General features: G+C 41.5%; 1 protein-coding gene across 3 annotated transcripts in view; it reads left to right on the forward strand.

Annotated features, from left to right (window-relative positions):
• FAM135A (family with sequence similarity 135 member A) overlaps positions 1-26332 on the forward strand; it is a 672026-nt gene that overhangs the window by 86785 nt on the left and 558909 nt on the right. The gene's annotated exons all lie outside the window — the stretch shown is intronic.

A 26332-nucleotide genomic window follows, 5' to 3' on the forward strand; every position in this document is an offset into this window, starting at 1 on the left:
TTATACATTATATATTCATATTACTTATGTGGTACATTAAGTCCCTTATGTGGATCGATCGCTTTGATAGCTCTTCTTATATGCCTATAGTTATCAACCACATTATAACAAAGTATTTTAGTCGCTATACTCAAGATATTTGTTTTCTTCTTAAACGGGAAGAGTCCACAGCTGCATTCATTACTTTTGGGAATTCAGAACCTGGCCACCAGGAAGAAGCAAAGACACCCCAGCCCACCCCTTCAAATACCTCCCCCACTTCCCTCATCCTCTGCCTTTCTTCACAGGAGTTTGGCAGAGAAGTGTCAGAAGTTCAAGATAGTCTCTTATTGAGGGTAGTACTCTTCGAAATGGGACTGGAGTTTTAAGTAATCCTGTCAGCCTCTCAGTGACAGCATGGATGAAGGTTAGAGTTCGAAGATACAGGGAGAGTCTTTCTGCGAAACCATCCCGACTCATATTAACAGCTCCTTGGCAATCAGCGTTGATGAGTTTCGCTGCCTGCCTTTGTTCAGTCAAGTCCATGTCAGAAGTGAGGCTACTATCTGTCACACTTGAAGGGCCGTGTTCCTGTTCCACGGCACAGATTCCGGTAAGATCGTTTCATTTTATTTCATTATGTGAATGTAATGGTAACAAGAGAAGGTAGGGTCCCAGTGGAACTCCTTTTATCTTAAAATAGGAATCATGGGTTAATATCTCCTGATGTGTAGTAATACTTTGGCTCATGGCTTTTTGGAACATAACAGCCTTATCAATTGGCACAATCTCTTTAGATTTGCATGCTATTTTTGTGACTGGCACGGTGCACCTCGTGACCGGGTGCGGTTGCGTTGTTTTCCACTTCCGTATGCTGATTGTGTGGCGACAGAGAGTCTGCTCGTTGGTTGTCTGGTTCACAGGAAGTGGTGAGTGCCCCAGCCATTGGGTGTGTAAAAAAGATGCCAGTTAGTGTTTGTCATTTTTTGTAATTCCAAGATTATGGAGAATTCTCATTTTTTGACACGGATGTCTCCGATGCGGAGAATGCGCCTTGTGAGGAATATGAAATGCCCCGGGTTATCCATGCCCAATCAGTTATGTCCCGATTGCCATTCTAGAGCACTCTCTTCTCCCGACTCAGGGACCTTAGAGTGCGTTGAGCCAGAGGATTCTTTGTCCGGTGAGGTGTGTGCCCCAGAACCTTCCTTTGCTGCGCAAGCAGGTGTCCCTATGGCCTTTACTCCTTCTCCGGAAGGTGGCTTGTTTCCTCCAGAGGTTACGGCACGGTTCCACATGGCCATATCTATGGTGCTGGCTCACTTATATCTCCCAAGTGAAATATTTTTAAGGTATTGTCCGTATTCTGTCAACCAGGACACGTTGGGTGTGATTCAGTTCAGCCTTCTGTGGAAGCGTCGGCCTCTGAGGCTTCAGGGGCCTCAACCTTGGGGTTGGGGTCATTTATCGATCCAACGAGGGATAATTTCGCCTTCCGTTACAAGCTGGCACATCTTCGTGTTCTACTAAGGCATGTTTTGGCAGTGGTAGAGGATCCCAGTCCTGGGTTAGACGATTGAGGATGAAGCTAATCTCCTTGACGTCTCAGTTTCTCTTTATTTTCTGTATCGGTTCCAGTTCTGAGCTTGGGTGAATGGGGCCTCTGATCGACTGCTCCTGTTGGCGTACCCATTCACCCGCGGGTGCTGCCTTACTTTTATTTTGATCTGGAGAGGATGTATTTGATTTGTTTTAAATAAGCTCATGTCAGATATAATTTCCGTTTTGGGAACGTTCTTTGTCTGGAACTGATATTTGCGATTTTGTGGTCGCATGGGTGCTTCCTCTGAAGTTCTGGGGTGTCCTTATACCAGGCAGGTACTGGTTGGGCGCTATCTGCTGTTCCTTGGGTTCATGTCACCCTTGTGGTGCTGATTATCCTGTTGGATTCTGAATGTCACTTGGCTTATCGATATGGACTCTGGACTCGGATCCTACTACGAGATATGGGGCCTAGTGCGTAGATCCAACGCTTCTGAGAGGAAGGTTGGGCGTTATATTGGTTGGTCTTTTTAGGGACCTACGGCCACTCCACCCTGAATGTGCCCGATCTCGTTTGATCTCGGAAGCTAAGCAGGGTTAGGCCTGGTTAGTACTTGGATGCAATCCATGTGCTACTATTTTCTTGAGTTACATGACAGACTTTTTCAAGACGTCATCGGGGTTCCTAAGGGTCCCTGGGAAATCGGAACCGTAGTTTTCCACTCTTGTAGAGTGTGGAGATGTGAATGACCTCCGGCGGTCTGGCATTCCGGGTGATGGACAATCCTGAGGCTTAAGTTTGAGGTCTCTCTGAAGGGTCCCTACTTGTCTTCTGGGCCAACTGTGTTTCCTTGTAGACTCCAGTTGTCGTTTCAACTGGGCTGTCGATGTTGGCTAAAGGGTCTCGCCTATATTAGTAGGGTGGTTACCGTTGCTTTGCTCCCTTTTTTTTCTCACCTAGGGTGGGGGATGGGTTCTTGCGTGTTCTCCTTGACTTAGAGGTACCTCAGTAACTGTGAAGGCCCGTGGGTCCTTGTTTCTTTCATGTAATTGGCAAGAGTCTATGAGCTAGTGATGTATGGGATATGCAATCATACCAGGAGGGGCAAAGTTTCCCAAACCTCAAAATGCCTATAAATACACCCCTCACCACACCCACAATTCAGTTTTTACAAAATTTGCCTCCTATGGAGGTGGTGAAGTAAGTTTGTGCTTAGATTCTACGTTGATATGCTCTTCTCAGCATTTTGAAGCCAGATTCCTCTCAGAGTACAGTGAATGTCAGAGGAATGTGAAGGGAGTATCACCTATTGAACGCAATGGTTTTCCTCACGGGAGATCTATTTCATAGGTTCTCTGTTATCGGTCGTAGAGATCCATCTCCTACCTCCCTTATTCAGATCGACGATATACTCTCATATTCCATTACCTCTACTGATAACTGATTCAGCATTTTTTTTTTTTAGGAATTTGTTTTTTCTTACCTGGGTTATAGTCTTTTTTTGCAAATTGACTGTTTTTCATTAAATTTCGCAGGCAAAATTAGGCTCGCGATGGCGCAAAATGCCAAAGTATATTGCTTCATTTTTGGCGCAAGATTTTTTGGGGCGAAGTTGCATTTGATGACTCAAAATTCGTCATTTCCGGTGTCTTAGTTGACGCCGAGTTCCTTTCACAAGGTTGCGTCTTCAATGACGTGAGTGTGTCATTTCAGGATGTTGTTAGCGCTAAAAAAAATTCTGTTTGCATTATGCGTCATACTTGCCGCCAAATATTTTCATTATTTTAAACCCCATTTCTCCAACATAGGTGTGTCCGGTCCACGGCGTCATCCTTACTTGTGGGATATTCTCTTCCCCAACAGGAAATGGCAAAGAGCCCAGCAAAGCTGGTCACATGATCCCTCCTAGGCTCCGCCTACCCCAGTCATTCTCTTTGCCGTTGTACAGGCAACATCTCCACGGAGATGGCTTAGAGTTTTTTAGTGTTTAACTGTAGTTTTTATTATTCAATCAAGAGTTTGTTATTTTAAAATAGTGCTGGTATGTACTATTTACTCTGAAACAGAAAAGAGATGAAGATTTCTGTTTGTATGAGGAAAATGATTTTAGCAACCGTTACTAAAATCCATGGCTGTTCCACACAGGACTGTTGAGAGGAATTAACTTCAGTTGGGGGAACAGTGAGCAGTCTTTTGCTGCTTGAGGTATGACACATTCTAACAAGACGATGTAATGCTGGAAGCTGTCATTTTCCCTATGGGATCCGGTAAGCCATTTTTATTCACACAGTAAATAAGGGCTTCACAAGGGCTTATTAAGACTGTAGACATTTTCTGGGCTAAATCGATCATATTTACACATATTTAGCCTTGAGGAATCATTTAATCTGGGTATTTTTTGTAAAATAATATCGGCAGGCACTGTTTTAGACACTTTATTCTATTGGGGCTTTCCCTAATCATAGTCAGAGCCTCATTTTCGCGCCGGTATGGCGCACTTGTTTTTGAGAACAGCATGACATGCAGCTGCATGTGTGTGGAGCTCTGATACATAGAAAAGTCTTTCTGAAGGCATTATTTGGTATTGTATTCCCCTTTGGGCTTGGTTGGGTCTCAGCAAAGCAGATTCCAGGGACTGTAAAGGGGTTAAATATAAAAACGGCTCCGGTTCCGTTATTTTAAGGGTTAAAGCTTCCAAATTTGGTGTGCAATACTTTTAAGGCTTTAAGACACTGTGGTGAAATTTTGGTGAATTTTGAACAATTCCTTCATACTTTTTCGCAATTGCAGTAATAAAGTGTGTTCAGTTTAAAATTTAAAGTGACAGTAACGGTTTTATTTTAAAACGTTTTTTGTGCTTTGTTATCAAGTTTATGCCTGTTTAACATGTCTGAACTACCAGATAGATTGTGTTCTGACTGTGGGGAAGCCAAGGTTCCTTCTCATTTAAATAGATGTGATTTATGTCATAATAAATTTAGTAAAAATGATGCCCAAGATGATTCCTCAAGTGAGGGGAGTAAGCATGGTACTGCATCATCCCCTCCTTCGTCTACACCAGTTTTGCCCATACAGGAGGCCCCTAGTACATCTAGCGCGCCAATACTCCTTACTATGCAACAATTAACGGCTGTAATGGATAATTCTATCAAAAACATTTTAGCCAATATGCCCACTTATCAGCGAAAGCGCGACTGCTCTGTTTTAGAAAATACTGAAGAGCATGAGGCCGCTGATGATATTGTTTCTGAAGGGCCCCTACACCAGTCTGAGGGGGCCAGGGAGGTTTTGTCTGAGGGAGAAATTTCAGATTCAGGAAAAATTTCTCAACAAGCTGAACCTGATGTGATTACTTTTAAATTTAAGTTGGAACATCTCCGCGCTCTGCTTAAGGAGGTGTTATCCAATTTGGATGATTGTGATTATCTGGTCATTCCAGAAACACTATGTAAAATGGACAAGTTCCTAGAGGCCCCGGGGCCCCCCGAAGCTTTTCCTATACTCAAGCGGGTGGCGTACATTGTTAATAAAGAATGGGACAGGCCCGGTGTACCTTTCGTACCTCCCCCCATATTTAAAAAATTGTTTCCTATAGTCGACCCCAGAAAGGACTTATGGCAGACAGTCCCCAAGGTCGAGGGGGCGGTTTCTACTCTAAACAAGCGCACCACTATACCCATAGAAGATAGTTGTGCTTTCCAAGATCCTATGGATAAAAAATTAGAAGGTTTGCTAAAAAAGATGTTTGTTCAGCAAGGTTACCTTCTACAACCAATTGCATGCATTGTCCCTGTCACTACAGCCGCGTGTTTCTGGTGCGATGAGCTAGAAAAGGCGATTATTAGTAATTCTTCTTCTTATGAGGAGATTATGGACAGAATTCGTGCTCTTAAATTGGCTAATTCTTTCACCCTAGACGCCACCTTGCAATTGGCTAGGTTAGCGGCGAAAAATTCTGGGTTTGCTATTGTGGCGCGCAGAGCGCTTTGGTTAAAATCTTGGTCAGCGGATGCGTCTTCCAAGAACAAATTGTTTGACATTCCTTTCAAGGGGAAAACACTGTTTGGCCCTGACTTGAAAGAGTTTATCTCTGATATCACTGGGGGCAAGGGCCACGCCCTTCCTCAGAATAGGTCTTTCAAGGCCAAAAATAAACCTAATTTTCGTCCCTTTCGCAGAAACGGACCAGCCCCAAGTGCTACGTCCTCTAAGCAGGAGGGTAATACTTCTCAAGCCAATCCAGCCTGGAGACCAAGGCAAGGCTGGAACAAAGGAAAGCAGGCCAAGAAACCTGCCACTGCTCCCAAGACAGCATGAGATGCGGGTCCCCGATCCGGGACCGGATTTGGTGGGGGGCAGACTCTCTCTCTTCACTCAGGCTTGGGCAAGAGATGTTCTGGATCCTTGGGCGCTAGAAATAGTCTTCCAAGGTTATCTTCTGGAAGTGATTCATCCTGTTCCATTAAAAGAACGAGGGATGGGGTTCTACTCCAATCTGTTCGTAGTTCCCAAAAAAGAGGGAACGTTCAGACCAATCTTAGATCTCAAGATCCTAAACAAGTTTCTCAAGGTTCCATCGTCCAAAATGGAAACCATTCGAACAATCCTTCCATCCAGAAAGGTCAATTCTTGACCACAGTGGATTTAAAGGATGCGTATCTACATATTCCTGTCCACAAGGAACATCATCGGTTCCTAAGGTTCGCATTCCTGGACAAGCATTACCAGTTCGTGGCGCTTCCTTTCGGTTTAGCCACTGTTCCAAGGATTTTCACAAAGGTACTAGGGTCCCTTCTGGCGGTGCTAAGACCAAGGGGCATTGCTGTAGTACCTTACTTGGACGACATTCTGATTCAAGCGTCGTCCCTTCCTCAAGCAAAGGCTCACACGGACATAGTCCTGGCCTTTCTCAGATCTCACGGATGTTAAGTGAACGTGGAAAAGAGTTCTCTATCTCCGTCGACAAGAGTTCCCTTCTTGGGAACAATAATAGACTCCTTAGAAATGAGGATTTTTCTGACAGAGACCAGAAAAACAAAACTTCTAAACTCTTGTCGGATACTTCCTTCCGTTCTTCTTCCTTCCATAGCACAGTGCATGGAAGTGATAGGTTTGATGGTAGCGGCAATGGACATAGTTCCTTTTGCGCGCATTCATCTAAGACCATTTCAATTGTGTATGCTCAGTCAGTGGAATGGGGACTATACAGACTTGTCTCCGAAGATACAAGTAAATCAGAGGACCAGAGACTCACTCCGTTGGTGGCTGTCCCTGGACAACCTGTCGCTAGGGGTGACCTCCCGCAGACCAGAGTGGGTCATTGTCACGACCGACGCCAGTCTGATGGGCTGGGGCGCGGTCTGGGGATCCCTGAAAGCTCAGGGTCTTTGGTCTCGGGAAGAATCTCTTCTACCGATAAATATTCTGGAACTGAGAGCGATATTCAATGCTCTCAAGGCTTGGCCTCAGCTAGCGAGGGCCAAGTTCATACGGTTTCAATCAGACAACATGACGACTGTTGCGTACATCAACCATCAGGGGGGAACAAGGAGTTCCCTGGCGATGGAAGAAGTGACCAAAATCATTCAATGGGCGGAGACTCGCTCCTGCCACCTGTCTGCAATCCACATCCCAGGAGTGGAAACTTGGGAAGCGGATTTTCTGATTCGTCAGACATTGCATCCGGGGGTGTGGGAACTCCATCCGGAAATCTTTGCCCAAATCACTCAACTGTGGGGCATTCCAGACATGGATCTGATGGCCTCTCGTCAGAACTTCAAGGTTCCTTGCTACGGGTCCAGATCCAGGGATCCCAAGGCGACTCTAGTAGATGCACTAGTAGCACCTTGGACCTTCAACCTAGCTTATGTATTCCCGCCGTTTCCTCTCATCCCCAGGCTGGTAGCCAGGATCAATCAGGAGAGGGCGTAGGTGATCTTGATAGCTCCTGCGTAACCACGCAGGACTTGGTAGGCAGATCTGGTGAATATGTCATCGGCTTCACCATGGAAGCTACCTTTGAGACGAGACCTTCTTGTTCAAGGTCCGTTCGAACATCCGAATCTGGTCCTACTCCAGCTGACTGCTTGGAGATTGAACGCTTGATCTTATCAAAGCGAGGGTTCTCAGATTCTGTTATTGATACTCTTGTTCAGGCCAGAAAGCCTGTAACTAGAAAAATTTACCACAAAATATGGAAAAAATATATCTGTTGGTGTGAATCTAAAGGATTCCCTTGGGACAAGGTAAAGATTCCTAGGATTCTATCCTTTCTTCAAGAAGGATTGGAGAAAGGATTATCTGCAAGTTCCTTGAAGGGACAGATTTCTGCCTTGTCTGTGTTACTTCACAAAGAGCTGGCAGCTGTGCCAGATGTTCAAGCCTTTGTTCAGGCTCTGGTTAGAATCAAGCCTGTTTACAAACCTTTGACTCCTCCTTGGAGTCTCAACTTAGTTCTTTCAGTTCTTCAGGGGGTTCCGTTTGAACCCTTACATTCCGTTGATATTAAGTTATTATCTTGGAAAGTTTTGTTTTTGGCTGCAATTTCTTCCGCTAGAAGAGTTTCAGAATTATCTGCTCTGCAGTGTTCTCCTCCTTATCTGGTGTTCCATGCAGATAAGGTGGTTTTACGTACTAAACCTGGTTTTCTTCCAAAAGTTGTTTCTAACAAAAACATTAACCAGGAGATAGTCGTGCCTTCTTTGGGTCCGAAACCAGTTTCGAAGAAGGAACGTTTGTTGCACAATTTGGATGTTGTTCGCGCTCTAAAATTCTATTTAGATGCTACAAAGGATTTTAGACAAACATCTTCCTTGTTTGTTGTTTATTCTGGTAACAGGAGAGGTCAAAAAGCAGCTTCTACCTCTCTCTCTTTTTGGATTAAAAGCATCATCAGATTGGCTTACGAGACTGCCGGACGGCAGCCTCCTGAAAGAATCACAGCTCATTCCACTAGGGCTGTGGCTTCCACATGGGCCTTCAAGAACGAGGCTTCTGTTGATCAGATATGTAGGGCAGCGACTTGGTCTTCACTGCACACTTTTACCAAATTTTACAAGTTTGATACTTTTGCTTCTTCTGAGGCTATTTTTTGGGAGAAAGGTTTTGCAAGCCGTGGTGCCTTCCATTTAGGTGACCTGATTTGCTCCCTCCCTTCATCCGTGTCCTAAAGCTTTGGTATTGGTTCCCACAAGTAAGGATGACGCCGTGGACCGGACACACCTATGTTGGAGAAAACAGAATTTATGTTTACCTGATAAATTACTTTCTCCAACGGTGTGTCCGGTCCACGGCCCGCCCTGGTTTTTTAATCAGGTCTGATAATTTATTTTATTTTAACTACAGTCACCACGGTATCATATGGTTTCTCCTATGCAAATATTCCTCCTTAACGTCGGTCGAATGACTGGGGTAGGCGGAGCCTAGGAGGGATCATGTGACCAGCTTTGCTGGGCTCTTTGCCATTTCCTGTTGGGGAAGAGAATATCCCACAAGTAAGGATGACGCCGTGGACCGGACACACCGTTGGAGAAAGTAATTTATCAGGTAAACATAAATTCTGTTTCCTATTTGCCTCTTGCCTTTTTCTCTTTCAGAGGGCTATGCTGTTTGCATTTTTTCCCATTCCTGAAACTGCCATATAAGGAAATTGATCATTTTGCTTTATATGGGTTTTTTTTCTCTTACATTTGCAAGATGTCTCAATCTGATCCTGTCTCAGAAACCACTGTTGGAACCCTGCTGCCCGATAACAGTTCTACCAAAGGTAAGTGCATTTGTTGTAAATTTGTGGAGATTATATCTCCAGCTGTGGTATGTAATAGTTGTCATGATAAGCTTTTACATGCAGAGAATGTGTCCATCAGTAATAGTACAGTAATAGTGTTGTTCCTTCAACATCTAATGTACAAGAAATATACCTGTGAATTTAAAAGATTTTATTGCTGATGCAATTCAGAAGGCTTTGTCTGCCATCCCGCCTTCTAATAAATGTAAAAGGTCTTTTTTAAAACTTCTCATAAAGTTGATGAAATTTCAAATGACCGACAACATACTGAATTATCCTCCTCTGCCGAGGATCTATCTGATTCCGAAGATCCTTCCTCAGATATTAACACTGACAAATCTACTTATTTATTTAAAATGGAGTATATTCGTTCTTTGTTAAAAGAAGTGTTGATTACATTGGATATTGAGGAAACTAGTCCTCTTAATGTTAAAACTAATAGACGTTTAAATTCTGTTTATAAACCTCCTGTGGTTACTCCTGAGTTTTTCCAGTTCCTGATGCTATTTCTGATATGATTTCTAAGTAATGGAATAGGCCTGGTACTTTTTTTATTCCTTCTTCAAGGTTTAAAAAATCGTATCCGTTGCCAGCAGTTACATTGGAGTTTTGTGAAAAGATCCCCAAAGTTAACGGGGCTATTTCTACTCTTGCTAAACAGACTACTATTCCTATGGAAGATAGTACTTCCTTTAAAGATTCTTTAGATAGGAAACTTGAATCCTATCTAAGGAAAGCGTATTTATATTCTGGTCATCTGCTTAGGCCTGCAATTTCTTTGGCTGATGTTGCAGCTGCATAAACTTTTTGGTTGGAAAGTTTAGCGCAACAGGAAACGGATACTGATTTGTCTAGCATTGTTTGTTTGCTTCAGCATGCTAATCATTTTATTTGTGATGCCATTTTTGACATCATCAAAATTGATGTTAAATCTATGTCTTTAGCTATTTTAGCTAGAAGAGCTTTGTGGCTTAAATCTTGGAATGCCTACATGGTATCTAAGTCTAGATTACTATCTCTTTCTTTCCAAGGTAATAAGTTATTTGGTTCTCAGTTTGGATTCAATTATTTCAACTGTCACTGGGGGGAAGAGAGTTTTGCCTCAGGATAAAATACCTAAGGGTAAATCTAAAGCTTCTAACAGTTTTCGTTCCTTTCGACAAAATGAGGAACAGAATCCTAATCCTTCCCCCAAGAATCTGGTTCCAATTGGAAACCTTCTTCAAGTTGGAGTAAATCCAAACCATTTAAGAAATCAAAGCCAGCCCCCAAGTCTGCATGAAGGTGCAGCCCTCATTCCAGCTCAGCTGGTAGGGGGCAGATTAAGATTCTTCCAAAACATTAGAGCAGATTCTGTCCAAAATCAATGGATTCAGAGTATTGTCTCTCAAGTGTACCGAATAGGATTCAGAGTAAACCTCCTGTGAGATGATTTTTCCTCTCGCGCATACCAGCAAATCCAGTAAAGGCTCAGACTTTCCTGAAGTGTGTTTCAGACCTGGAGCTTTCAGGGGTAATCATACCAGTTCCGTTTCAGCAACAGGGTCTGGGGTTTTATTCAAATCTATTCAATTCATTCAGGCCAGTTCTGGATCTGAAAATTTTGAATCGTTATGTAAGAGTGCCAACTTTCAAAATAGTGACTATAAGGACTATTCTGCCTTTTGTTCAGCAAGGACATTACATGTCCACAATAAACTTACAGGATGCATATCTTCATATTCCGATTCATCCAGATCATTATCAGTTTCTGAGATTCTCTTTTCTAGACAAGCATTACTAATTTGTCGCTCTTCCATTTGGCTTAGCGACAGCTCCAAGAATCTTTTCAAAGGTTCTCGGTGCCCTACTCTCTGTAATCAGAGAACGGGGTATTGCGGTGTTTCCTTATTTGGATGATATCTTGGTACTAGTTCAGTCTTTACATTCTGCAGAATCTCACACGAATCAACTAGTGTTGTTTCTTCAAAGACATGGTTGGAGGATCAATTTACCAAAAAGTTATTTGATTCCTCAGACAAGGGTCACCTTTTTAGGTTTCCAGATAGATTCAGTGTCCATGACTCTGTCTCTAAAAGACAAGAGAAGATTAAAATTGGTTTCACCTTGTCAGAACCTTCAGTCTCAGTCATTCCCTTCAGTAGCTATGTGCTTGGAAGTTTTAGGTTTCATGACTGCAGCATCGGACGCGATCCCCTTTGCTCGTTTTCACATGAGACCTCTCCAGCTTTTTATGCTGAACCAGCGGTGCAGGGATTATACAAATATATCACAATTAATATCCTTAAATCCCAATGTTCAACTGTCTCTGACTTGGTGGTTAGATCACCATTGTATAGTTCTAGGGGCCTCTTTTGTTCGCCCAACCTGGACTGTAATCACAACAGATGCAAGTCTTTCAGGTTGGGGAGCTGTCTGGGGATCTCTGACAGCACAAGGGGTTTGGAAATCTCAAGAGGAGAGATTACCAATCAATATTTTGGAACTCTGTGCGATTTTCAGGGCTCTTCAGGTTTGGCCTCTGTTGAAGAGAGAACCGTTCATTTGTTTTCAGACAGACAATATCACAACTGTGGCATAAATCAATCATCAGGGTGGGACTCACAGTCCCCAAGTTATGAAAGAAAAATCTCGGATACTTGCTTGGGCGGAATCCAGCTCCTGTCTAATTTCTAGAGCTGCGCATCTTCACCTGTCTCACGATTCGATTCGATTACGATTATCATCGTAACGATTCGATACGATTCGATTCTACGATGCATCGCGATGCATCACGATTACTGCACTATTTCTGCCCAATTTTTAAATTTTTCAGAAAAAAAAATTCAAGAAGTCAAAGTATTGAAATAAACTCTTTTTTTATTTTATTAGCTCAAAAAAGGACACTCTTCCTGTGGCAAAGTCTGAACACAGCAGACAACAACAGTTTATAGAACAGTAAATACTAAATGGCAATTGTTGTATTGGTTTGGAAACAATATTATGGCATCAAACTGTAGTTACAGAGTACGTAGTGTAAAAAGTGCAGTGCTCACAGTGTACTTCTTCAGTAAAAGAAAATATTTAAATGTATATATTATATATTAGTAAGTAGTACACTATACACTTGTAAAGAAACATGAACAACAAATAAATGTCTAACCTATCTATGTTGGTTTTAATTTAATTTCTTTACTTACTTAGTAATAATAATATAATAGACATTAAATTAAAACCCAAATAGATAGGTTAAGCTTAAGTTACCACCATAATACCTTATTTGTGTGAAAATTGTCCTCAGAAAACAAAACATAAATCCCTTATAGGTACAAAATTACAGGTGCAGTCCACTGTGCCTTCATGACTGTCAATTTGTGGCAAACAAACATCACGTGAAGAATCTGGAACACAACACAAAAGCACAGAGTGTGCACACAACACACATGTGATTGTGACATATACAATTAGTTTACACAGTTACAGACTTACAATAGTACTAGAGACTGAGAGAGAGACATTTAAAACAAGTAGCATTGAACTGAACTACTATAACTACAGTTTCTTCTTGATGATTATATTATCTTTATGGGATCACAAATATAATTAGTTAGTTATTAGTTACTGTTAAAGCAGTACTACACACAACTGAATAGTGACTGAGTCTGTCACTGAACAGTACACAGCAGTCACACACAAACAAACAATACATAAAAAAGGACACAGACATCAAGGAGTAAATCATGGTGAAGAAAGGGTGGCACGCCACTCACCTGAGGTGTGTGTGCTTTATTTTTGTATTGTGCTGTTGTGTGTGGCACTGTGTGTGTGCTGTACTGTCTGTAGTGTACAGTATATTTGTGATCCAATAAAGATTTACTCAAGGTTTACTCAAGGCTTTTCCTTCCCCTATAGTGGGGTTTGGCTTCAGTCTCACTCTCTGCATAGTGCACTCATAGACAGTTAGACAGTCACACTCACTAGACACTCAGACACTAGAGACACAGTGGGACACACACACAAACAAAAACATTCAATGGCACCACAGTCAGCCACAGTCACACTCACACTCATAGACACTTAGACAGTGACACTGGGACAGACACACAATCACATACAAACAAAAAAATTCAAAGGCAGTTAATACACTCATCTCACACACACTCATAGAGAATGAGATACATACAAACTTTTCAAACTGGCACTCACTCACAGACACACTCACACACTCATAAAGAGACAGTTAGACACTGCAGTACACACATTGTTATTGTTAACTGGTTGGTTATATTCGGTTAACCCCTACAGATCTGCCTGGGAGTGGGTGGGATGGCATTTGGGATTGGGAATTGGGATCATAAACAAAAACATATGATATCTTTCTTAAAGGGTCTATTTAAAATAGACAATTTTTTAGTGTGAATGAATAATATTAATAATCCCTTATGCAGTGTGCACTATGCACTCACTGCATTGCAAACAATACAGGGGTGTGCTGTAACAATAGCACAACATCTACAAAACAGAGCACTTCCTGATTGGCAAACATCACAGTAACACTAGAAGTAGTAATAGACATTAAACAAGAAGTAGCATTGAACTACTAGATTTACTAACTTTGATTATCAATATCTTTATGGGATCACAAATATATTGTTACACAACACACACACAGTCACAGTCACACACAGTCAAACAATACCAAAAAAAACACACATAATAAAAAGAGTGAATCATGGTGAAGGGTGACACTGACTGACACGCACACATGAGGTGTGTGCAGTTGTGTGTTGTTTCTTTTGTATTGTGTGTGTGTGTGTGTGACTGTGACAGAGTGACGTGGTCGGTCGTGTCGTGTAGTGTACTAGTATATTTTGTGATCCAACAAAGATTTACTCAAGGTTTTAAGCTTCATTTTTCAAAAAGCTATAAGCTATATAACAGTAACAAATATAAAATAACTTAACAGTAGTCTGCACTGGGCAGTGGGGCACACAGCACTTTCTTCTGGATGTGCCAAAAAACATTAAATATTAATATTATAAACCTGAATCACTACTCAGAATTATGGAATATGTAGGTTTTTCTGTAAGAACACTAGTTGATCCACATGCTCTGGTTTGAGGGTGCTTCTTTTAGCCGTTACCACATCTCCTGCAGTGGAGAAAACCCGCTCTGCAGACACGCTTGTACCTGGGATACACAAGTATCGCTTTGACAAATGAGAGAGGAGGGGAAATATGACCTCATGTACATGCCACCATTTCAAAGGGTCTTCAGTGAGAGGCAGAGATGGGGCTTTACAATATTTCTCTATTTCCTCTTCAGCCTTGGCATAGGGGGTCTTGGGTTCTATTGTACCTTCAGTGTCAGTGAAAGACTGTCCCAGCAAAGTCATGAGAAGCGATGTGGACTTTCTTTTGGGAGGAGAAGGGTTATCCTCCTCGATGGCTGATTCTTCTTCCAGAGTTTCTTTTCCCTCAGGCAGTGGCACTTCATCCACGTTTGTCCTCCTAGATGTAACTGTACTAGTACACTCAATCTGTGTTTGAACAAAAGAATAGAAAAAATAGCATTCATTATTACCTCGAGCAGCCAGCCAGCTAATGCTATGTGTGTGCTCAGAGAGACAGTAATGCATAAATAAATGCATACAACAGCTCACATCTATTCAAGAAACATGATGCAATTAAAATTACCTCCAAGGATGCAGCCTCCTCAGTCACTCCTCTGTATATCTCCAATCTCTCCTCCTCTGTGAGAATAAAAGGCAGTCCCTTAAAACGAGGATCCAGGGCAGAGGCTGTATAAAGTATCTTCTTCTCTGCCTCACTGCTGTACCTCTTCAGGAGATCTGTTTTGATGGCATTCTTGATCTCATGGATCATGGGTGTGTCTCCCATGGTGTCTGTCATGTTCTGGAGCAGTTGTGCATTTAGAGGGGCAATGAGAGAAACAGTTGGATTGCGCTCTTCTGACATCAGTGTGGTTGCATCTTTCATTGGCTTTAATGCACTCACAGCATCCTCTGCATTTGACACATCTGTTTCGTTGAGAGTGCAGAGATCTGACTCACTTTTTCTGACTTCTGGAGACAACAATGTGGCACAGATTGCAGGTTGCTGTTCTAGGAACCTCTCGACCATGTCATATGAGCTGTTCCACCTTGTTGTCACATCAGTTATTAGCTTATGATTCTTCAGGCCAAGACATTTCTGTTTTTCTTTCAGACAGTGGTTTGCTGTAGTGCTGCGGTGAAAAAATGTTGATATTCGTCGCACTCTGCCTAAAAGCCTGGAGAGCGTGGCCACTTTCAGCGCCCGCTGGGATGCGAGATTCAGTGTATGGGCGAAGCATTTTACATGAGGGAATTTTCCAACTTGAGCAGCAACAATCATGTTCGAAGCATTGTCGGTCACAAGCACTACAGATTTATCGGACAGCTGCCATTCTTCCACGACACGAGACAGTAGCTCCGCCAGATGAGAACCCGTGTGAGACTCATAAACTGCTCTCGTTTGCAGCACATGCGACAAGATCTTCCAGTCCTTGCTAATGTAATGTGCAGTTACTGTTACATAAGACTCCGTCGTGACTGAAGTCCATGAATCACACGTTAGTGCGACTCGACTGGCTTGGCTCATTGATGCAATTACCTGAGCTTTTGTTTCTTGGTAGAGTGCAGGTATAACGTTTTCTGTTAAGTGATTGCGTGACGGGATCTTATAACGTGGCTCTAGTGTCTTCAACAGGTTGCGAAACCCAAGGTTTTCCACAACAGAGTAAGGCCGTAGGTCCTTCGCTATGAAAGTTGCCACAGCTTTGGTTATTCTCTTCCCTTTTTCAGAGTTGGGTGGCAAAGTTGACAGCATTGCATCAATTCTTGGCTGATGAGCTTCAGCTAGTCTTGTTATTTCCTTGGCAGTGGCACTGGCGACAGCGGCAGGGGTTAGCATCTCAGAGTGAAAACGTCTAACGTGATTTCTCAAGTTAGTAGTATTCCCTAGGTATTTAATTTTTGTGTGACAGGCTTTACAAACCGCGTGTGTCTTGTCCAATTCGTGCTTTCCAGTATGTTCATAAAATCCAAAATGTGCCCAGATGCTTGCTTTTAAAATGCTAGGTGCATTTTTTATCTCTCTATCTTTTTTGTCTCCCTCTGTCATTTTAGCATGACATGTACATATGTGACGGATGATGTTGTTGTCAACGTCAAACTCTGTCAGTGTTAAAAAAAAAAGAAAATACACTAAGTTCCAGTTGTCAAAATGTCAAGCCGCAAATGTAAAATCAACAAGTACTAGTAACTTCAACTACTTTGCCAATGCCATACATTTTGCGAACATAAATTTTAAAACAAATTGCATTGTGATAATTGCAGGGGACATCACTCACTCACTGACACAGTTACTGTAATATATTACACACTTAAAGGTGCAAAAACCCAAACATTTACTTTCATGATTCAGATAGAGAATACAATTTTAAATAAACATCATAACTAACTCTTCTATTATTTAATTTGCTTCATACTTCTCAGATATCGTTTGTTGATGACATATTAGCAATGCATTGCACAGCACACACATTACTTACTATAAGTATATAATACTTTGTGCACAAGGAGGAGGCTATGCATTTCAACAAAGGATAAGCAAATTATATAATAGGGAAAGTTGTTTAAAATTGCATGCACTTTCTTGAATTAATATATTATTAAAATATTAGAACTTCAGACCAGGCCATCCATCCATGTGAAAAACATGTAGATAATAGATACAGATTAGACTAATAGAGACATTATTAGACAATAATAGTATACTATATTTATTTATAATACATTTTTTATATATGCAATATTATTCAATAATGCAGCAATTAATTATGCAGCAGCCTGAGCCTCAGTCAGCTCAGCATACTACGTTAAGTAAATAAGGCAAGTATTTAATTGTTACCCCTTATTGTGTAATAAATGTGATTGTGTACCCCTTATTGATTTGCTCTTACCTATTGGCAAGTAGTAGGCAGTTGAGGCAATAGGCAGGCATGGCAATGGCAATTATGGCATGGCATTGGCAAAATGTACAACGTTTTGGTAACTATTAACTAAACAAACAGTTAGTTAGTCTAATTCTCACCATAGGTCTCCTCCTCTGTCTCCCACAAAATAAAAATGAGCCCGCCGTGTAGCTGTAGTATACCGCCGTGTACCATCATCAATCTCAGGCAACAAACTCCTGCTTTGCTGCTTTGCTCCTACTGCGTAACTTCGGCACTTCAAGAGACCGCCCATGAGCGCCCATGTTGCTTTATTGGGTGACGTGACGTCAGTGACGTCAAAACGATGTACCGCGCACTTTCGCGCACTTTCTTTTACGTTTCCTGGAGGCTGGTCACGTGGGTAACGTTAATCGATTATCGCGTCTCAGCGCATCGATGCAGAATCGTTTCATGCCGCATCGCGATGCATCGTCAAAACGATTATTTTTGACAGGCCTACTAATTTCTGCGGTTAATATCCCAGGTATAGACAATTGGGAAGAGGATTATCTCAGCCTCAGACTTTACATCCGGGGGAGTGGTCCCTCCATCCGGATGTGTTTTTTCAGATTGTTCAGATGTGGGGTCTTCCAGAAATAGATCTGATGGCTTCTCATCTAACACATATATGAGGAAATGCAATTAGCTTTTTCTTATTTTCTTCTGTGACCTGTGTTCTGTGATCACATTTTAAAGAGAAATACAAATATAATTTTCTTTGTGATATGAGTATAATTTTATGCAATTTTCTTTTCACCTGTCTCCCATTACAAAAGGACCCTTGATAACCAATCACAACACTGTACATGTATATAATGTATGAATGTGTATTGTTGTTTGTACACTGGCAGTTGAAAAAATAGTTGGGGTAAGCCCTGACCTTAAAGGGACAGTATACACTCATTTTCATATAACTGCATGTAATAGACACTACTATAAAAATAAGATGCACAGATACTGATATAAAAATCCAGTATAAAATGGTTTACAAACGTACTTAGAAGCTTTCAGTTTAGCTCTGTTGAAAAGGCAGTTGGAAAGCCCACTGCAAGTGGGAAATAAGACACTCCCCCCCCCCCTCTTTTGCATAGGAGAAAGCTGGTAAAGGTAGCTGACGGTATTCAAATAAAACTTTGGGGCTTGGTTAGGAGTCTGAAAATCAGAGCAATGTTTTTTCAAAATAAGCAAAATTATACGATTTAAAAAAAAACAAAAAAAAAAAACTTTATGGGCTATATAAATAGATCATCTACAAAACATTTATGCAAAGAAGAAATCAGTGTATAATGGCCCTTTAAAGTGACATGAAAATGGATTTCTTGATTCAGACAGAGAATACAATTTTAAACAACTTTCCAAATGACTTAAATTATCTAGTTTGCTTAATTATCTTGGTCTCCAGCAATTCACTACTGGGTGCTAGCTGAAAGCATTGGGGGAGCAAATAACATATATGTGCAGCCACCAATCAGCAGCTCCTGAGCCTACCTAGGTAATGTTTTTTAACAAAGGATATCAAAAGAAAAAAAATAGAAGTAAATTGGAAAGTTGTTTAAAATGACATGCACTATCTGAATCATGAAATAATACAATTTGGTTTCATTAGCACTGATTCTATATCATTATTTATTAAACAGGATTTCTCAAACATTGGTGTGTCCGGTCCACGGCGTCATCCATTACTTGTGGGATATTCTCCTCCCCCACAGGGAAAGGCAAGGAGAGCACACAGCAAGAGCTGTCCACATAGTCCCCCCCCAGGCTCCGCCCCCCAGTCATTCTCCTTGCCGCTCTGAACAAGTAGCATCTCCTCGGGGATGGTGAGGAGTTTGTGGTGCTTAGTTGTAGTTTTTTATTCTTCTATCAAGAGTTTGTTATTTTAAAATAGTGCTGGTATGTACTATTTACTCTGAAACAGAAAGAGATGAAGAGTTCTGTTTAAAAGAGGATTATGATTTTAGCAGACAGTAACTAAAATCAGTTGCTGTTCCCACACAGGACTGTTGAGATGAGAGAACTTCAGTTGGGGGGAACAGTTTGCAGACTTTTCTGCTCAAGGTATGACTAGCCATTTTTCTAACAAGACTGTGTAATGCTGGAAGGCTGTCATTTTCCCTCATGGGGATTGGTAAGCCATTTTCTTAGTCTCAAACAGAATAAAGGGCTTATTATGGGCTATACACTGGTAGACACTCTTAAGGGCTAAATCGATTGTTTTATTTAAGTATTTTATATGCAGTTTGAAGTTGAATTTCACACTTTTATAACATTGGGGAACGTTTTTTAGCACCAGGCACTTGTTAAGACACCTTCCCAGTCAGGAAGGGCCTTTCTCTGTAGTAGGCAGAGCCTCATTTTCGCGCCATTACTGTGCAGTTACTTTTGAGTACAGTACATGCAGCTGCATGTGTGTGGGTCTGGAATCCACTAAAAACGTTCCTAGAAGGCTTAATTTGATATCATATACCCCCCTGGGATTGGTGAAGTCGCAGCAAAGGCTGTTGCTGGGACTGTAAGGGGGTTAAAATTAAAAACGGCTCCGGTTTCCACATTTTAAGGGTTAACAGCTTGAAAATTGGGGTGCAATACTTTGAATGCATTAAGACACTGTGGTGAAAATTTGGTAAAGATTGGATAATTCCTTCATAGTTTTTCACATATTCAGTAATAAAGTGTGCCCTGTTTAACATTTAAAGAGACAGTAACGGTTTTGTTTTAAAACGGTTTTTGTGCTTTATTAACCAGTTTAAGCCTGTTTAACATGTCTGTACCTTCAGATAGATCATGTTCTGTATGTATGGTAGCCAATGTGGTTCCCCCTTCAAATGTGTGATAATTGTGCCATAGCGTCCAAACAAAGTAAGGACAGTACTGTCACAAATTGTAAAGTTGCCCAGGATGATTCCTCAGATGAAGGAAGTAGACATAGTTCTACATCATCTCCTTCTGTGTCTATACCAGTTATGCCCGCGCAGGCGACCCCTAGTACTTCTAGCGCGCCAATGCTTGTTACTATGCAGCAATTGATGGCAGTAATGGATAACTCCATAGCTAATATTTTATCCAAAATGCCAGCATTTCAGAGAAAGCGCGATTGCTCTGTTTTAAACACTGTAGAGCAGGAGGGCGCTGATGATAATTTTTCTGTCATACCCTCACACCAATCTGAAGTGGCAGTGAGGGAGGGTTTGTCAGATGGGGAAATTTCTGATACAGGAAGAATTTCTCAGCAGGCAGAACCTGATGTTGTGACATTTAAATCAAAATTAGAGCATCTCCGCGCATTACTTAAGGAGGTGCTATCTACTCTGGATGATTGTGACAATCTGGTCAACCCAGAAAATTTGTGCAAGATGGACAAGTTCCTTGAGGTCCCGGTGCACCCTGATGCTTTTCCGATACCTAAACGGGTGGCGGACATAGTGAATAAGGAGTGGGAGAAGCCAGGCATACCTTTTGTCCCTCCTCCTATATTTAAGAAATTGTTCCCTATGGTCGACCCCAGGAAGGACACATGGCAAACAGTCCCTAAGGTCGAGGGGGCGGTTTCTACTCTAGCCAAGCGCACGACCATTCCTATTGAGGACAATTGTGCTTTCAAAGATCCTATGGATAAAAAATTGGAGGGTTTGCTTAAAAAGATTTTTGTACAGCAAGGTTACCTCCTTTAACCTATTTCGTGCATTATTCCTGTCACTACAGTGGCGTGGTTCTGGTTCGAGGAACTGGAAATGTCGCTCAGTAGGGAGACTCCGTATGAGGAAGTCATGGACAGAATTCACGCACTTAAGTTAGCTAATTCCTTTATTTTAGACACCGCTTTGCAGTTAGCGAGGTTAGCTGCGAAAAATTCAGGGTTTACAATTGGGGCGCGTAGAGCGCTCTGGCTAAAGTCTTGGTCGGCGGATGTATCTTCCAAGACAAAATTGCTTAATACCCCTTTCAAAGGTAAGACCCTTTTTGGGCCAGAATTGAAAGAGATTATTTCAGACATCACTGAGGGAAAGGGCCATGCCCTCCCACAAGATAAACCTTTCAAGGCTAAGAATAAGTCCAATTTTCGTTCCATTCGCAATTTCAGGAACGGACCGGCTTCCAACTCGGCAGCCTCTAGACAAGAGGGTAACGCTTCCCAGACTAAACCAGCTTGGAAATCAATGCAAGGCTGGAACAAGGGTAAACAGGCCAAGAAGCCTGCTGCTGCTACCAAAACAGCATGAAGGGGTAGCCCCCGATCCGGGACCGGATCTAGTAGGGGGCAGACTCTCTCTCTTTGCTCAGGATTAGGCAAGAGATGTTCAGGATCCCTGGACACTAGAAATAGTCTCTCAGGGTTTTCTTCTGGAGTTTAAGGAACTACCCTCAAGGGGAAGGTTCCACATGTCTAACTTATCTTCAAACCAAATAAAGAGACAGGCATTCTTACATTGTGTAGAAGACCTGTTAAAGATGGGAGTGATACACCCAGTTCCAACTGTGGAACAAGGTCGGGGGTTTTACTCAAATCTGTTTGTAGTTCCCAAAAAAGAGGGAATTTTCAGACCAATTCTGGATTTAAAATTTCTAAACAAATTTCTCAGAGTTCCATCGTTCAATTGGAAACCATTCGAACAATTTTATCTACAATCCAGGAGGGTCAATTTATGACTACCGTGGATTTAAAGGATGCGTATCTACATATTCCTATCCACAAAGATCATCCAAGGATTTTCACAAAGGTGCTAGGGTCCCTTCTAGAGGTTCTAAGACCAAGGGGTATTGCAGTGGCACCTTATCTGGACGACATTCTAATCCAAACGTCGTCTCTTTCCAAAGCAAAGGCTCATACAGACATTGTTCTAGCCTTTCTCATATCTCACGGGTGGAAGGTGAACGTAGAAAAGAGTTCCCTGTCTCCGTCGACAAGAGTTCCCTTCTTGGGAACGATAATAGATTCTTTAAAAATGAAGATCTTCCTGACAAAAGTCAGAAAGTCAAAGCTTCTAAAGCTTGTCAAGTTCTTCACTCTATTCTGCAGCCTTCCATAGCTCAGTGCATGGTAGTAGTAGGGTTGATGGTTGCAGCAATGGACATAGTTCCTTTTGCTCAAATTCATCTAAGACCATTACAACTGTGCATGCTCAAGCAGTGGAATGGGGACTATACAGACTTGTCTCCAAAGATTCAAGTAGACCAGATGACCAGAGACTCACTCCGTTGGTGGTTGTCACAGGATCACCTGTCTCAGGGAATGAGTTTCCGCAGACCAGAGTGGGTCATTGTCACGACCGACGCCAGTCTATTAGGCTGGGGCGCGGTCTGGGATTCCCTGAAAGCTCAGGGTCTATGGTCTCGGGAAGAGTCTCTTCTCCCGATAAACATCCTGGAACTGAGAGCGATATTCAATGCTCTCCGGGCTTGGCCTCAACTAGCGAAGGCCAGATTCATAAGATTCCAGTCAGACAACATGACGACTGTAGCTTACATCAACCATCAGGGAGGAACAAAGAGTTCCTTGGCGATGAGAGAGGTATCCAAGATCATCAAATGGGCGGAGGATCACTCCTGCCATCTATCTGCAATTCACATCCCAGGAGTAGACAACTGGGAGGCGGATTATCTGAGTCGTCAGACTTTCCATCCGGGGGAGTGGGAACTCCACCCGGAGGTTTTTGCCCAGTTGACTCAATTATGGGACATTCCAGACATGGATCTGATGGCGTCTCGTCAGAACTTCAAGGTTCCTTGCTACGGGTCCAGATCCAGGGATCCCAAGGCGACTCTAGTGGATGCATTAGTGACGCCTTGGTCGTTCAACCTAGCTTATGCATTTCCACCGTTCCCTCTCCTTCCCAGGCTTGTAGCCAGGATCAAACAGGAGAAGGCCTCAGTGATTCTGATAGCTCCTGCGTGGCCACGCAGGACTTGGTATGCAGACCTGGTGAATATGTCATCGGCTCCACCATGGAAGCTACCTTTGAGACAGGATCTTCTAGTGCAAGGTCCATTCGAACATCCAAATCTAGTTTCTCTCCAGCTGACTGCTTGAAATTGAACGCTTGATTTTATCCAAGCGCGGGTTTTTAGATTCAGTGATAGATACTCTGGTCCAAGCCAGAAAACCTGTGACTAGAAGGATTTACCATAAAATATGGAAAGGATATATCTGTTGGTGTGAATCCAAGGGATTCTCATGGATTAATATTCCCAGGATCCTCTCCTTTCTAACAAGAAGGTTTGGATAAGGGATTGTCAGCGAGTTCTCTAAAAGGACAGAGATCTGCTTTATCTGTCTTGTTACACAGACGACTGGCAGCTGTGCCAGATGTACAAGCTTTTGTACAGGCTTTGGTCAGAATCAAACCTGTTTACATACCTTTGACTCCTCCCTGGAGTCTAAATTTAGTTTTTTCAGTTCTTCAAGGGGTTCCATTTGAACCTTTACATTCCATAGATATCAAGTTACTATCTTGGAAAGTTCTGTTTTTGGTTGCTATTTCTTCTGCTAGAAGAGTTTCTGAACTATCTGCTTTGCAGTGTGATCCACCCTATCTGGTGTTCCATTCAGATAAGGTTGTTTTGCGTACCAAGCCTGGTTTTCTTCCAAAAGTTGTTTCCAACAAGAATATTAACCAGGAAATAGTTGTCCCTTCTTTGTGTCCGAATCCAGTTTCAAAGAAGGAACATTTGTTACACCATTTAGATGTAGTCCGTGCTTTAAAGTTCTATTTAGAAGCAACAAAGGATTTCAAACAAAACTTCTTTTTTGTTTGTCGTTTATTCTGGTAAGAGGAGAGGACAAAAAGCTACTGCTACCTCTCTTTCTTTCTGGCTGAAAAGCATTATCCGATTGGCTTATGAGACTGCCGGACGGCAGCCTCCTGAACGAATCACAGCTCACTCTACTAGGGCTGTGGCTTCCACATGGGCCTTCAAGAACGAGGCTTCTGTTGATCAGATATGTGAGGCAGCAACTTGGTCTTCTCTGCACACTTTTGCCAAATTCTACAAATTTGATACTTTTTGCTTCTTCGGAGGCTATTTTTGGGAGAAAGGTTTTGCAAGCCGTGGTGCTTTCTGTTTAGGTAACCTGATTTGCTCCCTCCCTTCATCCGTGTCCTAAAGCTTTGGTATTGGTTCCCACATGTAATGGATGACGCCGTGGACCGGACACACCAATGTTGGAGAAAACAGAATTTATGCTTACCTGATAAATTACTTTCTCCAACGGTGTGTCCGGTCCACGGCCCTCCCTGGTTTTTTTAATCAAGTTTGAAAAATTTCTCTCTATACACTACAGTCACCACGGCACCCTATAGTTTCTCCTTTTTTTCTCCTAACCGTCGGTCGAATGACTGGGGGGGGCGGAGCCTGGGGGGGACTATGTGGACAGCTCTTGCTGTGTGCTCTCCTTGCCTTTCCCTGTGGGGGAGGAGAATATCCCACAAGTAATGGATGACGCCGTGGACCGGACACACCGTTGGAGAAAGTAATTTATCAGGTAAGCATAAATTCTGTTTTTAGACTAGCAGGCCAAATTAATTTGTGATCTTCACTTTATAACTAAATAAATCAGGTATATGTACTCACTAAAATGTTTATATTTCTACTACATATTAATAGTTTTGCAGGCTTACCATAGATTCTGAAAAGCAAATACCTGTAAATTGTGCAAGTACATATTGCTGATCTCTGTATTTTTACTTTTTTTATAAATTTTATGTTGCTTTCCAAGAACAAACTGTTAATAATACAGTTACCAGGACAAGGATATGAAACCGACATTTTTCATTCATATGGAGCATGCACTTAACAAACATTCTTTTAATTTACTTTACTTATCAGATTTCCTTTGTTCTCTTTGAATCTTTTGTTGAAAAGCAGGGATGTAAGCTCCGCAGTTTGCAGGGTGAATTTGATTTAAATTAAATTGATTTAAATCACAATTTGAATCACTAGTCTGTAAGACTCAATTTAAATCATGTTTGCATTACATAAGTTTCATTTTTACAGTAAATAACTTTTTTTTCTAGTTATATAAAAAAAATTACTGATTTAGTTATATACTATTAGAACTAAGAGAATTATGGAAATTATTTGGAGGTGAACTATCTCTGGTTTAACAGGTTAATCATTCATATTTTATCAACTTTTTTTCAGCTGTACTTTATTGGAAGGAAAAATAATCAATACCTTAATAATTATTAAAAAAAGTTTTATTTAACTAATAAAAAATAATCACTACCTTAATATTGATAAACGTCCATAATTAGGGTTGCCAGGTGCCCACCACAAAAATACCGGACAAATAACTGGGGGGGACGGGGACGCGAGAGAAAATAGGTACAATAAAAAAAGTGTGTGTGTATATATATATATATATATATATATATATATATATATATATATATATATATATATATATATATATATATATATATATATATATATATATATATATATATATATATTTATTTTTTTTCTTTCATGTAATTAGCAAGAGTCCATGAGCTAGTGACGTATGGGATATACATTCCTACCAGGAGGGACAAAGTTTCTCAAACCTCAAAATGCCTATAAATACACCCCTCACCACACCCACAAATCAGTTTTACAAACTTTGCCTCCTATGGAGGTGGTGAAGTAAGTTTGTGCTAGATTCTACGTTGATATGCGCACCACAGCAGGTTGGAGCCCGGTTTTCCTCTCAGCGTGCAGTGAATGTCAGAGGGATGTGAGGAGAGTATTGCCTATTTGAATTCAATGATCTCCTTCTACGGGGTCTATTTCATAGGTTCTCTGTTATCGGTCGTAGAGATTCATCTTTTACCTCCCTTTTCAGATCGACGATATACTCTTATATTTACCATTACCTCTACTGATTCTCGTTTCAGTACTGGTTTGGCTTTCTACTACATGTAGATGAGTGTCCTGGGGTAAGTAAGTCTTATTTTCTGTGACACTCTAAACTTTTATATAAAGTTCTAAATATATGTATTCAAACATTTATTTGCCTTGACTCAGGATGT

The sequence above is a fragment of the Bombina bombina genome, chromosome 4, assembly GCF_027579735.1.
Source record: "Bombina bombina isolate aBomBom1 chromosome 4, aBomBom1.pri, whole genome shotgun sequence".
Lineage (NCBI taxonomy): Eukaryota > Metazoa > Chordata > Amphibia > Anura > Bombinatoridae > Bombina > Bombina bombina.